The sequence below is a fragment of the Anser brachyrhynchus genome, assembly GCF_964034855.1.
Source record: "Anser brachyrhynchus genome assembly, chromosome: 4".
Lineage (NCBI taxonomy): Eukaryota > Metazoa > Chordata > Aves > Anseriformes > Anatidae > Anser > Anser brachyrhynchus.
The window spans coordinates 4,001,546-4,013,109 of NC_137698.1; the positions used below are offsets into that span (position 1 = coordinate 4,001,546).

The 11,564-nt window shown below is 45.1% G+C and overlaps 1 long non-coding RNA gene across 2 annotated transcripts; it reads right to left on the reverse strand.

Annotated features, from left to right (window-relative positions):
- Nucleotides 1–1,450: 1,450 nt before the first annotated feature.
- Nucleotides 1,451–10,158, reverse strand: LOC308193795. 2 transcript variants are annotated; one of them, XR_013949947.1, is made up of 3 exons: nt 10,068–10,158; nt 1,777–4,602; nt 1,451–1,716 (listed from the first exon to the last, which is right to left on the reverse strand). It is a non-coding gene; the product is annotated as an uncharacterized lncRNA (long non-coding RNA). The 2 variants fall into 2 exon arrangements; XR_013949948.1 differs by lacking the exon at nt 10,068–10,158 and adding an exon at nt 5,750–6,622.
- Between the last annotated feature and the right edge of the window lie 1,406 nt (nt 10,159–11,564).

Genomic DNA, 11,564 nt, shown 5'->3' on the forward strand with positions numbered 1-11,564 from the left:
GGGGTTATTTAGCTTCCTTCTGCCTGCTAGACCTGGAAACCACAAAAAAGATTTTTTTTTCCCTAAAAACTTTCTGGAATCTGACATTTAAGGAAAAGAAAAAAAGATCAGAGCTTTCATCCCAAATCGAGACCCCAAGTTACTGTGTTTTCAGCTTTCTGGGCTTGAACTTTAATGGAAGCTTTGCTTTGTTCTTGTGCTAACTCCTTTTCCCACTCCTCAGGCATCAGGATTTAAAGAAATCAATTTTTAATAAAGGATATTTGTTTATAAAAGAATGGAAAACAACCACCATTCCAAACCTGCCTAAGGTTTTGCTATCACAACTTGGAAGGCAAGAATGTCAGTGCTGCAGCCACGCTCTCCCAAGGTGGTTATTTTGGAGGAGCCAGGAGGGCTGGGGCTGCTACTGCAGGGGAAAAGAATATCTTGCCCAGGCCGTTCTGCAAGAATAGACCAAGAAAAGCAGGGCACAAACCTCTGAAGCAGGTATCAAAGGATTTGTAATTTGCCTGCCCTGCTGTCATTTCATATTCTGTCTCATCACGGTCGCAGAAGAGAGGAAACACCACTTCCTCGGGCTCTGGAAAGGGATTGCGCATGTTTGCATCTGCAGGAGCTTGCAAGTATGCAAAGGAGTGTTCGTGGAAGGTGAGCACTGATGGAAGGAAGCATGCAGATACTCAGTGGGGAGGAAGCAAAGGATTCCTCTTGTGTTCCTTTTCTTCCTTCCTTTCTGTCTGGGAGGAGATGAGGTGCTGAGATGCCTAAACAGTTTCTGCGAGGCCTAGCTTCTAAAACACAAAGACAATTTAAAAAAAAACAACTCTAAATTAAATGCTAAATATTTTTTTGGAGAAGCCATGGGAAAGAGACCTTTTCCTGCACAAGATTCTCAGTGATAAGTACTGGTTTTCCTTTCTGAGCCCAGAAATCAAAATAAACAACCCTTGCTGATGCAGGACATGTGACCCATGGGCTCACTGGAGACATTTAGCTTGTATTCTGAGATCAAATGGCACGATCAGATAACCCTAACTGAGGTTTTCTGGACAGAATTTGAAGGAGGAAAAAAAAAAGAAGAAGCAAGTTTCCAGCAGGAGCACCATGTTGCAATGAACCTGCAGTGTGGAGGGCATGGATGAGGTGTAATTTGAAGCGTGTTTCCACAGGGCAGCGTGGTACGCTGCAGTCCCTGAGTTGAGTGCTCAACAAGGGAATGGGCAAAATGGGAGAGAAAATGCCTGGGAGAAAGAGGACAAAATACCTGGGAGAGTGCCTGGCTGCCAAAAGCTGCAGAGCTGCCAGAGGAAAAATACCTGCTTGACAACCCTTTCAGACACGCTAATAAGGGGAAAACCCTCCCAGACCCCCAGATTCCTGCTCTCTAGACAAGAGCTAAGATCAGGTGGGAGCTAGGCAGTGACTGCAAATGAGGACGTAAGAGAGATACAGGTACAATCACTAGAAGAAAGTGAATGTCTCTGTGGCTTTCTTTAATCACCCAGGTATGTAGCCCTAAAGAGGAGGACAGCAGGCATTTTGAGAGGGAAGGAATGCTGGTTTTATCTTGCTACGGAAGCTAAAATGGAAAAGCAATGGATGCCATACGGTGCAATGCTGCACTCCTCCCTTACGCTGCCTGCGGGGCAGTGTGGAGCAGGCGGCCGTGGGAAGAGCACTGTGCTTCAAGTACGCGCTATTGTAAGTAAAAACCTACGTGATGCTTCTGGGAAGAGCACTGTGCTTCAAGTACGCGCTATTGTAAGTAAAAACCTACGTGATGCTTCCCAACTACCCCTGGAGATGTGTGAGGCGCATGGTGCTGCTGCAGAAATGTGACCCAAACCCGAGCCAAACAAGGAGGGGTCTGCCCAGTGAGGCTGTCCTGTGTAACGTGGTGAAATACCAAAGAAATCTCAGCAGCGGTTTGGATGCTCTGTAGGACACGCACCTGAGAGCGGACAGCCTGCTGAAAGCAATGTGGGCCTTCGAAGTGAGAGCTGCCCCATTGCCCTCTTGCAGGAGTGAGAGGAAAACTCCTGAGTTTGCTAACTGACCTTCTAAGAAATTCTGCTGGAAAAAGTGTTAACTAAACCGATTTTCCTTGTCAAATCCTCACTCAGCAGGACAATGTTACAGGCACTAAACATGACAGATTCAGGGACAGGGAGCTGAGCAAACGCTGCCTGAGCACCGCCTGCCCCACGCCTTCCACCAGCACTTTTCTGTTCCGACCTTTTCTTTAATTGCCTGCTTCCTGATGGATAGGTAAAATCATCACTTTGTGGGGCAGAGAGAGTTTGCAACGGAGCAGCTCCCTCAGTGGCTTGCTGGATCAGCTTTTCCTCTGTAGATGACCACAGCTGGAGTTCCTGCTCCCGTAGATGCACTGGGTGTGTAAAAGGGAAGGACTGTAGCAGGAAAGAAAGCCTCTTCTGCTCACTTCCTCTTCAGCTGCTAGCCTGGAGGTCTGTCGGATCAATCAGTAACTCCTACTTTACCAAGCCTGACATGAATCAAGCGCAGCAGCGCTTCCCACGTCCCTAGGAAAGCCCTGCCTGCCGGCTGTGACACCTCAGCCCAGCTCCTGTCCTGTCTGCTCACACCCAGCGCTGCTTCTGGCAGGCGGAGCAGGCCGGCAGGAGTGCCAGAGAGTGCTCCTGAGCAGCTGGGCCTCACAGCAGGGCCCTGGCCGTGGGAAGCCCTCCTACAGCCTCCTGCCAGCACCTCTCCCTCTCCCTGTTAGAAAGTGCACAGGAGATACACTTGTACCAGCTCAGAGCCAACAAACGGAATGGAAACGTCCTTGGGTGGTATATGGGTACGTCAGGTTTAGGTCTCTCTGCAAGCCCTAACTAAGACTGTGCACCTTGAATGCGCATCCGTGCTCCCGCCTGCTGTACCTTTACATCCTCGCTCCCTTCTCACTCCTCCCGTCCGTTGTCCCCGGCAAGCCGACCAGGAGGAGATCGGACGTATGGCAGGTGGGTCAACCCAGGGGTTGTTCTTCCACCTGATGCACAAACCAACACGTCAGGTCCCAAACGTCGCCCGTGCTTGTGGGTTAGTCCTCAACACCCACACAGTGCAAACAACAGTGAGCCAGCCTTGGGAGCTTCTCTGCCTTGGTAGCGTGATTTCCTGCCAGTTGTTCCCTGTGTTGTACACACGATTTGGAGGAGTCTGTAGGAGATCAGGAGGTGCTCACGTAAAGTTGTAGATGACCAAGTCAGCACAACCTGCTAGCAGCATCAAAGCAACAGACCCAGTCCCTTACAGCTGGAGCCAGCTGCTAAGCCACGGCTGACAAAATTTTTGCTCATACTGCATAAATAACACAGGTCAGCCAGCTAGTCAGTGGGAACCGCACGTCCAATGCAAATTGGGAAAGATGACAGCACCCCCCTGAGAAGACTCAGAAAGGTACATGAGAGCAGAAAGACTCCTAGGCCAGTTTCTTCCCATCCCCTATGGATTAAATGCCCAGAGACACTTTTTCCTCTGAAAAGTTTTTAACATTCAAGCAAAACTCCTTGATATTTCATAGATTAACATTGCATACTGCTGTTAATAACGCCTTGTGAAACTCTGTCTTTGAAGAAACTACGCAGCAAGCCAGCAGCCCCGATGGGCAGAGCAGCCCTTAGGAAATGGGGCTAATCCTGAGGGATCCTGGTCCCTGGGATCAAGAAAGATGCGTGCAGACTGGAGTGAATGGGGGAGAGCTGTGCAAGGAGGCACCGGAGGCCTTGCCCAAAACTGGCCCTCGAGCGAGCATGAGTTTTCTTCCCTCCTCCTTCTGAAGCAGTGGGAAATTGCCAGCAGGGTTCCCAGGAGGTGTGTGTGGGGATTCTTTATTTATTTATTTATTTATGTAATAAAATAAAAACAAAAACAAATGTAAATGTGTTTGAGAAGGAGAAGCTCTTGGGAGAAATTAGTTTGCAGAAGTGCTATGGGACCTTGACTCTGTGAAATTGTGCTGTTTGCCAATCCTTTTGTACATCACTTGTCTATTCCAGGCTAATGAATTTGTAAGTTTTTCAGTTCTGCCAAAGAGAAAAATGAAACAAGCTGCTGCAATACCTGTGCTGTCTGTGAATGATCTATTTTCTTTTAATTTGAGTTACAGCACAGGAAGACAAAACTCCTGTCGCAAGACTTAGTTAAATTGATTCAGGAGTTAAGGTCACTGAGAAAATAAATGACTACGCTAACATAAAATGTGGTAAACAAGAACAAGAATTAATGTGACTGTAAGTGATCAATAAAAATAAAAATTAAAATTAAAAAAAAAAAAAAAGAAGAAGAAGAAAGAGAGCAATTGCCCAGAAAAAGAGACTTACCCAGAGCTAATGCTGAGTCCTGGGACTGACCCAGTGGCTTCACTGAAAGTGATTCCTCTCTTTTTGCAGCATGTTTAAAACGATGATGTAAATGATATACGGAATTTTAGCAAGATTAAGTAGTTCTTTTCTTCTGAATGAGGGAGCAATCCTGGATCCTTCCCTCCCAAGCAAGGACCAGTGCAAGTGTCTGCAGAGGGGCATGAATGGCATGCTTTGCTGTTACCCCTTGTTGAATGCTATTTGGCAATATCTGAGGAGGCAGAACAAAGAAATATGCAGGTTGCAAACCAGTTCAAATGAAAGAGCATGTATAGCAAGGAAAAACAAGTAACTCAAACAACAATAAGTACAAAAATATTAGCACAATTAGGATGTTAAGCTGAGTCTGCCTAGAATACTTACAGTTGTATATGCAGCAGTATATAAAAATCATAGAAAATGAATGGTTTGCGAGCAGCAGGAGATTAAAACACACATTGCACAGGGGCATGCAAAGCCAGTGGGAGTCCTATCTGGATTTCAATAACTAGTGTATCCCTGCCACAGAACCCATCTTAAATTAGCCATCATTTCCCACTCTGCTTCTAAAATGGCCTGTACGTAACCTTCAATCACGCTAGAAATATCTGAAAATAGATATTTTTGGTCATGATTCAGATCTACCTCTGCATGAAATAAAACAGCTTGGCTTTTATTTATTTATTTTATTATTTTTTTTTAAAATTGGCTATTTTCTAAAGCCTGGTCATGACCAGGGGAGAGCTTGCCCACGGCTCTGCCCAGAGGCAGGCTGAGCAGAGGAGGAGCGAGGAATTGTTCTAGAGTGCGCACTTTAACATTTACAAGTCTGACACGTGTTTTTGGGACGTATAAATGAAACCTGGAAAGGCAACATGCTTACACAATGGGACTGGCTGCAAGGAGTGGAGTTTGAGCAGTCAAAAGCATGGTCATAAGCTTCTCTTCATCACCAAGGCCCTGTTTGCACAAGTGACCTGATTTCATTTCATAGAGCTTTAATTTTCTATATGCAGACCACTAGTTTAAAAATCAAACCAGACATTTCAAAGTAATAAATAAAGCTTATTCTGTGTTACAGAGGGTCAGTTCCAGGTGTCTTGTAAATTCAATTCTAAAACCTTTTGAGGTTTTAGATTAATAATTCCTCCAAGATCGTATCCCTGGCGCTATCCTTCAGTGTGAGCATATTTTTTAGCACTTACTGAAACATCCTATGATTGGGAAGATGGAGAGGCAAAGGGGGAACGTTTTGTTACCAGACATAACAATTCTGCATCTGCTGCCTTGAGATGCCTCGTCCAGACACAAACGAGAAATGCCAAAAGCCTCCTGCACCACAAATTTGATCTAATAAAGCCATCACCGTGCTTACTTACTAACTGCTGTAAGTGAATTCTGGTCAGACTGCTGTTTTCTGATGCCGGAGCACTTGCACCTGGGTGCCAGGAACCGCACGCGTGAGGCCGCTGCTCCTCTGTGTCAAAGCACCCTCTGCTGGACCAGCCGGACATGTGAGTGATTCACAAACCTACAGCATCATCCCTCCCTCCCCTGCCCCAAAATGGACAAGTAGGTGGAGGGGTTGCCTTCCCCCAGCTGCATCCTGGCTCCAAGGAAAGGTTCCCAATAGCCCCTTGTCCATGCAGGGGACCCACACCCCGTGCCAAAGCTGCCCCCAGGGGTGGCGCCGATCCAGGTGCTCCGTACCGCATCAGGACACGAGTTTATACAGCTCTTATCAATAAGCGGCTGCCTGCAGCAGGGTAGCTTCTAACGTGCAAGAAATGGAAGACCCGTGAGTGCCGGCTGGACAAAAATTGATGGCATTACCACCAGACTTCACAGTAAACCGAGTTACGCTGTAGTGTCAGTGTGAGCTTTCCTGTCAGGCACTTAACTAGGGTACAAAACCACGCACTGAGCATCCAGCCTGACCATAGCAGTCACTCACACAGCCTGTGTGAGAGCCTTCCTTATGGCCAGGGAGACGAGTCTCTTGTTTCAGGACTAACCAAACGGATTACCTTCACCGTGCAGTTTTACAACACGTACTCAAAACGACGTTTTACACAAGCACGTAAGTGAGAAGCAGTAAAGCAGCCACTTGCTCTGACTCGATGGAGACCAAACACAACAGCAACTTAAATAAACACAGGGGCTACGGTTAGTTTGCAACAAATCTCTCCTAAATACGGCTTGCTGGAGCAGTGTGACGTCATCTCACAAAGACAGAAAGTACAGCACACCCAGTGAGCAACGCGACGAACTGGAGAGGAAGGGATCCAAGCTTTTTGAAAGCGAGAATAAAAAGTAGGTGAAACATACGCTTGAGGAGGAAGGAGCTCTGTCATTTTGTAAGGGTTTAAGTGAAAAGAATGTGAGGCAAAGGTACTCAAGGAAAGGCTTACACCTATAAATAGCTTTGCATACGGACTCATTAGCAGAGGAAGGAATTTAATTGACGTTTTTAGCGCAGGTGAAAATGGCAGGGAGGCATCAAGTTGTAATAGAGAGTGATCAGTGTAGAAGAGGTGGCACAGTTTCAGCAAAGAACATTATAGGGTTGGAGACTTAGAAAGAGATGAAGGAAGAAATCATACCCTAAAGGAAGGTAAGAGAAGGAGCAGTCTGTACAGCTGTTCAAACTATTTGCAGTGAACCATCACTCAGCAAACTTCCTTTTTCCTGGAAAGCAATGAAGATTAATAATGTCCCTTTCCTATGAAAAAGACATTGTAAATAAGTATAAAAATCTGAGCCCTGAATCGACTTATTTTCTGGGATGTGTGTTCCACATGGGCAAGAGCAGGTACTGTTTCTTGCTTTACTGCTGCAGATATCATCTCTCCCTGCCAGTCTGATTTCAGGATCCAGGTGGAAAACACACAAGTTAGTAAAATCTTCTTCGAAGTGTACTTTTAAAGCTCACTAACTTCGACAAAAACAAAACAACGACAAAAACTCACAAGCTTTGGTTATAGATGTTAGCTAACGTCCCATTTCCTGACTGCTGTCTTTAAATTCCTGGAAATGGAAAACTAATGAAAAATCAGGCAGAAGAGGCCTTGCCCAAAGCTTCCACCACAACTCAGCTCCCTGAACTCCAAAATGTTTGCTCAAGTCTGAAACCGTGCTGCTAACTTTATCCTTTTGTCTCCTCCTTCTTCCTGTGCACTCTGAAGATCTGGCTTTTTCACTCCCTCCAAGCAATTACCTGCTCAGACCAAGGCTGTGTCAAAGTGAACTCATTCTGGGCTGTTATCTCAATTCAGCCATGTGGAAATAACTTTTTTTTTCATTTTCTGAGCTTTCACCTACTTGAATTTTAAACCTCACAGTTATGGCTCTGTGTAATTTTCCATCAGTTTAAGTTCAGTCTTTCATCCACACCTGGAGCTGGAACAACTCATTCTCAACGAGTAATGCATCCAGTGATGGATGCATCCAGTCTCTTTTAATTTGCAGGATATCTGAGACCAATTGCAATTTCCTCAAACGTATTTCTTGTTCTACCATTCCAGAAAGAATTATTTTGCTCTTTAAACTGTAGTTGTAAGCACCATCCTGCAAACATCCACACAAATGTTTAATTTACCAATTATTTCAAGAAGTACATGTATAATTATCTACCAAGTCTGTTTGTAAACAAATACTTATCTTCCAGACTGAGACTTACTCAGCTATGATGGATCATGCTTGTGACTGGTTCCAGCCGTTGGCTGGGAGAGCAAAAATAGTTGTGTAGCAAATATATGTTTCTGTTTTGCTGAGTACTTTTGTGTCAGAGTTTGACTTTAACTCTTAACAAATATTTGTACTTATAGAGTTTGTTACCAGAGAGCAGACAAACTAGCTGCCTGAACTCACTCAATTTTTAATTCATGGCATACATATTTTTGCAATACCCACTTTCAAGGACACGGCTGTACACCCTCAGCCAGCCACAAAGCCTCTCATTGATAGTGCTAAAGCCAAAATCTGTACGATTAAATTATGGTGTTTTTACCAACCTCCTTCAAAGAGAGTAGGAAGGCTTGTTAACAGGTTCATAAATCCAGGTGAAAAGATTAACCCAGCTGTCCTGACATATATGTTATTACTGAATATATATGCTATTGGAACATGGCAAATAGATCTGTGTTTACTGTTATGTGCTGATTGATGTCACTGTTTCCCAATATACTTGGGGATACGAGATCCCGAACACCTATCAGCATTATATTCCAATATATCTTTTATTCTACTGGCTCAGGTTAAACATCTCCTGGATTCCTGATAATATCAAGCATTGGGCAAAACTAACACATGAAGAGCATGCTAGCACTCTGCTAGACTTGCCTTTGCACTTATCTGAGGTGCCACTGCCCCTGGACATATGCTCGTTGCTCTCCTTTATTTAAATGCTACATTTTTTTTCCTTTAAATGTACTTACTTTTGAATAGAAGTCTGAAGAACAACTGGTATATCCTAATTTAACCTATGTAAAATGAAAACCACCTAGCATCTCTCCAACAGAGTTTAGAGTCCAATCTCCTGGTCTCTCTGCAAGAAACACACGCTGAAGTCTTAAGAGACACCGAACGCCTAGGCGAACTAAACAGCGAGCGTTAGACAGCTTTATCAGAGCTGCAGTTTGCTCCAGACTGCCCTTGGGCAGATGATCCAGGCTGAGGCTCAGCAGGGTCCTGCTTTCTCACCAAAGCCTTTGGCCACCACTCAGGGCAGCGCCACACACAGCCCCAACTGCCACACCACCTCTTGTGGTTTATAGATGCCGTCGATACCTTCCAAAATCTCTTGACAAGGTTTTCAAAGGTGAGTGCATATAGCTCGTGGATAGCCCAGTTTATATAGTCTGTATTATCTGTTTTCACGTTACCCAAATTATTTCCTACTAGTTTGTAAGATTAAGAAATGACTGCGGCAAACACTTTTTATTTTTTTTTTTGAATATGAATAATCAAATTTTATTGTAAGAAAAATAACTTCTTTCTAAACTAAGCCCCCTAAATCCTCATTTCTTTTCTCAAGTCACATATTTCAGTGTGGAAATTAAATAAGCTCTTTCTCTCCTCACCTTTATATCTGTCACATTCAAACAATTGCTCTATTCCCTATTCCTCTTGTGCACATTTCAAGAAATTCTTTCACAATTGATAGTTTGGGGAGAGTATTTACTACTGGAGATGAAGAAGAACTTGTGCAGATCCTTACTTGGTTTTCACACCTTTCCAGTACCTTCTGGCACACTGGGAATTTTGTACGAAAACAAAACTAAAAAAAATTGCTGTAGATACCTCTTTTTCATAAAAAAAAAAAAAAAATCAGCACAAATTCCCAAGCATATCAAAGCTGTTGCTACGCGCATTCTCAAAGATGCATCAAATTGCCAAATTCTCATAGTTCTTCCCAAAAAGTTTAATATGAGCTTTAGGAGAAACACTCTTTTTAAGTTACATGAATTAGTTCACAGATCTTTGTTTAATGACACTGTCTGGCAGCACTTCAGGCTGAGGTTTTTAATAGTACCTTATTATGAAGCTTCACAGAAGTCCATCACCTAGTTTTGCAACCTGAATTTGTGCATTTTGACTTGCCAGGTGTCAATAACAGACATGTTTATCACTTGCAGAAAATGTAGAAGAAAACAAGAGAGGAAACAGTTTGTAGCATAAAGCCATCAGTAAACTCACCTGAGAGGTCTCCACCTTTGTAGTGATCCTTCTGCTGCCTCTGAGCAGTCTTTCTGGCACTCAGGCTAAGCTTCAGATGCAAAAGTTGCAGTGGTAATCCAGAAACCAGAGACAGGACCTAGAAAAGAAATAGATACTTCCTCAGTAACAGTGATATAAAGATGTATTGCCTTCTGATGCACCACCTCACTGAAAGCCCCTGTTGGAAGAGAACCTGTGCCGCTGCCTTGCTGAACAGTCACTCACTGGCCGTGATCCTGACACGTCTCCAACATCAGACACACGCCCCAGCTCCCTCAGATACCCTTCAAGAAGAAGAAGAAAGGAAAAAAAAAAAAAAAAAAAAAGGCTTGGAGAGCACACTCGTCTTCAGGACGTTGCCGCTGAACAACTGCCTGACTGCACACACGCTCTCATAGGGCCCAGAGTGGTTCAGCCCTGTCGATCCACACAGGGCCTGGGCTGGGGCTGCCACAGCTCCTCTCTCTCCTCTGCACTTTTTTCTGGCAACCAAAGGCTGCCAGCAGTGTGGATGTGTGCCTGTCTCGCTGAGAGATGGCAGCAAACTTGGCCAAGTCAAGCAGGAGGCCTCAGGGGGCTCCCAGTTTAGGCACCACTCCTGGTATCAGGAGTGACTTTTTGTCCACCGTGCCTGTTTGTGGAAGCTGCAGCCCAACCAGAAAGCAACGAAAACGCACCAGGAAATCTGCAGAGAAGCTAGATCACTGAAAGAGCTTGTCATCTGTATTTTAGGTGTGAGAGCACTGGGTACTGGGAGAGACCAGGGTTAAAGCTGATGCGACCCAAGAGGGTGCTGCTGCCCCTCGCGGAATCAAATGCTGTCCATGCCGCCACGAAGGCGAGCACACTACGCAGGCCGGAGGCCGGCGTGGCAGGAGAACCAAACCTTGCCACGGGGGAGAGGAAAAGCGTGGGCGAGGTGCTGCATGCGGGGCCCGGCTGCAGCTCCTTCCCTTCACCCACACGAGCTGGCCAGGGAGCCCGTGGGGCCCCACCGCCTAGAGGCTGCAGCCTTGTGTGAGGCCCAGGGAGAGGCGTCGGCGGCGCCGGGTGAGGCCTCCTCGCGGCAGCCTGCTGGCTCCTGTTGGGGGATACGCAACAGACCTAATGCATTAACTCCACAAAACCGCTCACTCTCTCTCTCTGCCTCAGGTGCCCTATTCATAAATACAAATAATGTTTCTCTCCAGCCAGGATTCATTAACATCAGTAAAGCACTTAAGGGTTCGGATGGAAGCGTTTTCTCTATAAATAAAAATATAGGCCAATAATATTGCACACTGAGCTACCATTCCTTTAAGAAATGTAACTGAAATACACTTAGGGAAGTAGAAAGGTTTCTGGGGGATCTATACACTTCTAGAAATTTCGAAAGGGCTCAGAGAGCAAAGGCTGAGAGCTGGCTCTGCTCCATTAATGTAAGCCCTGCTCCATTAATTTGGTCTCACTTTAATAAGGCAAGTTATCAGATATAAT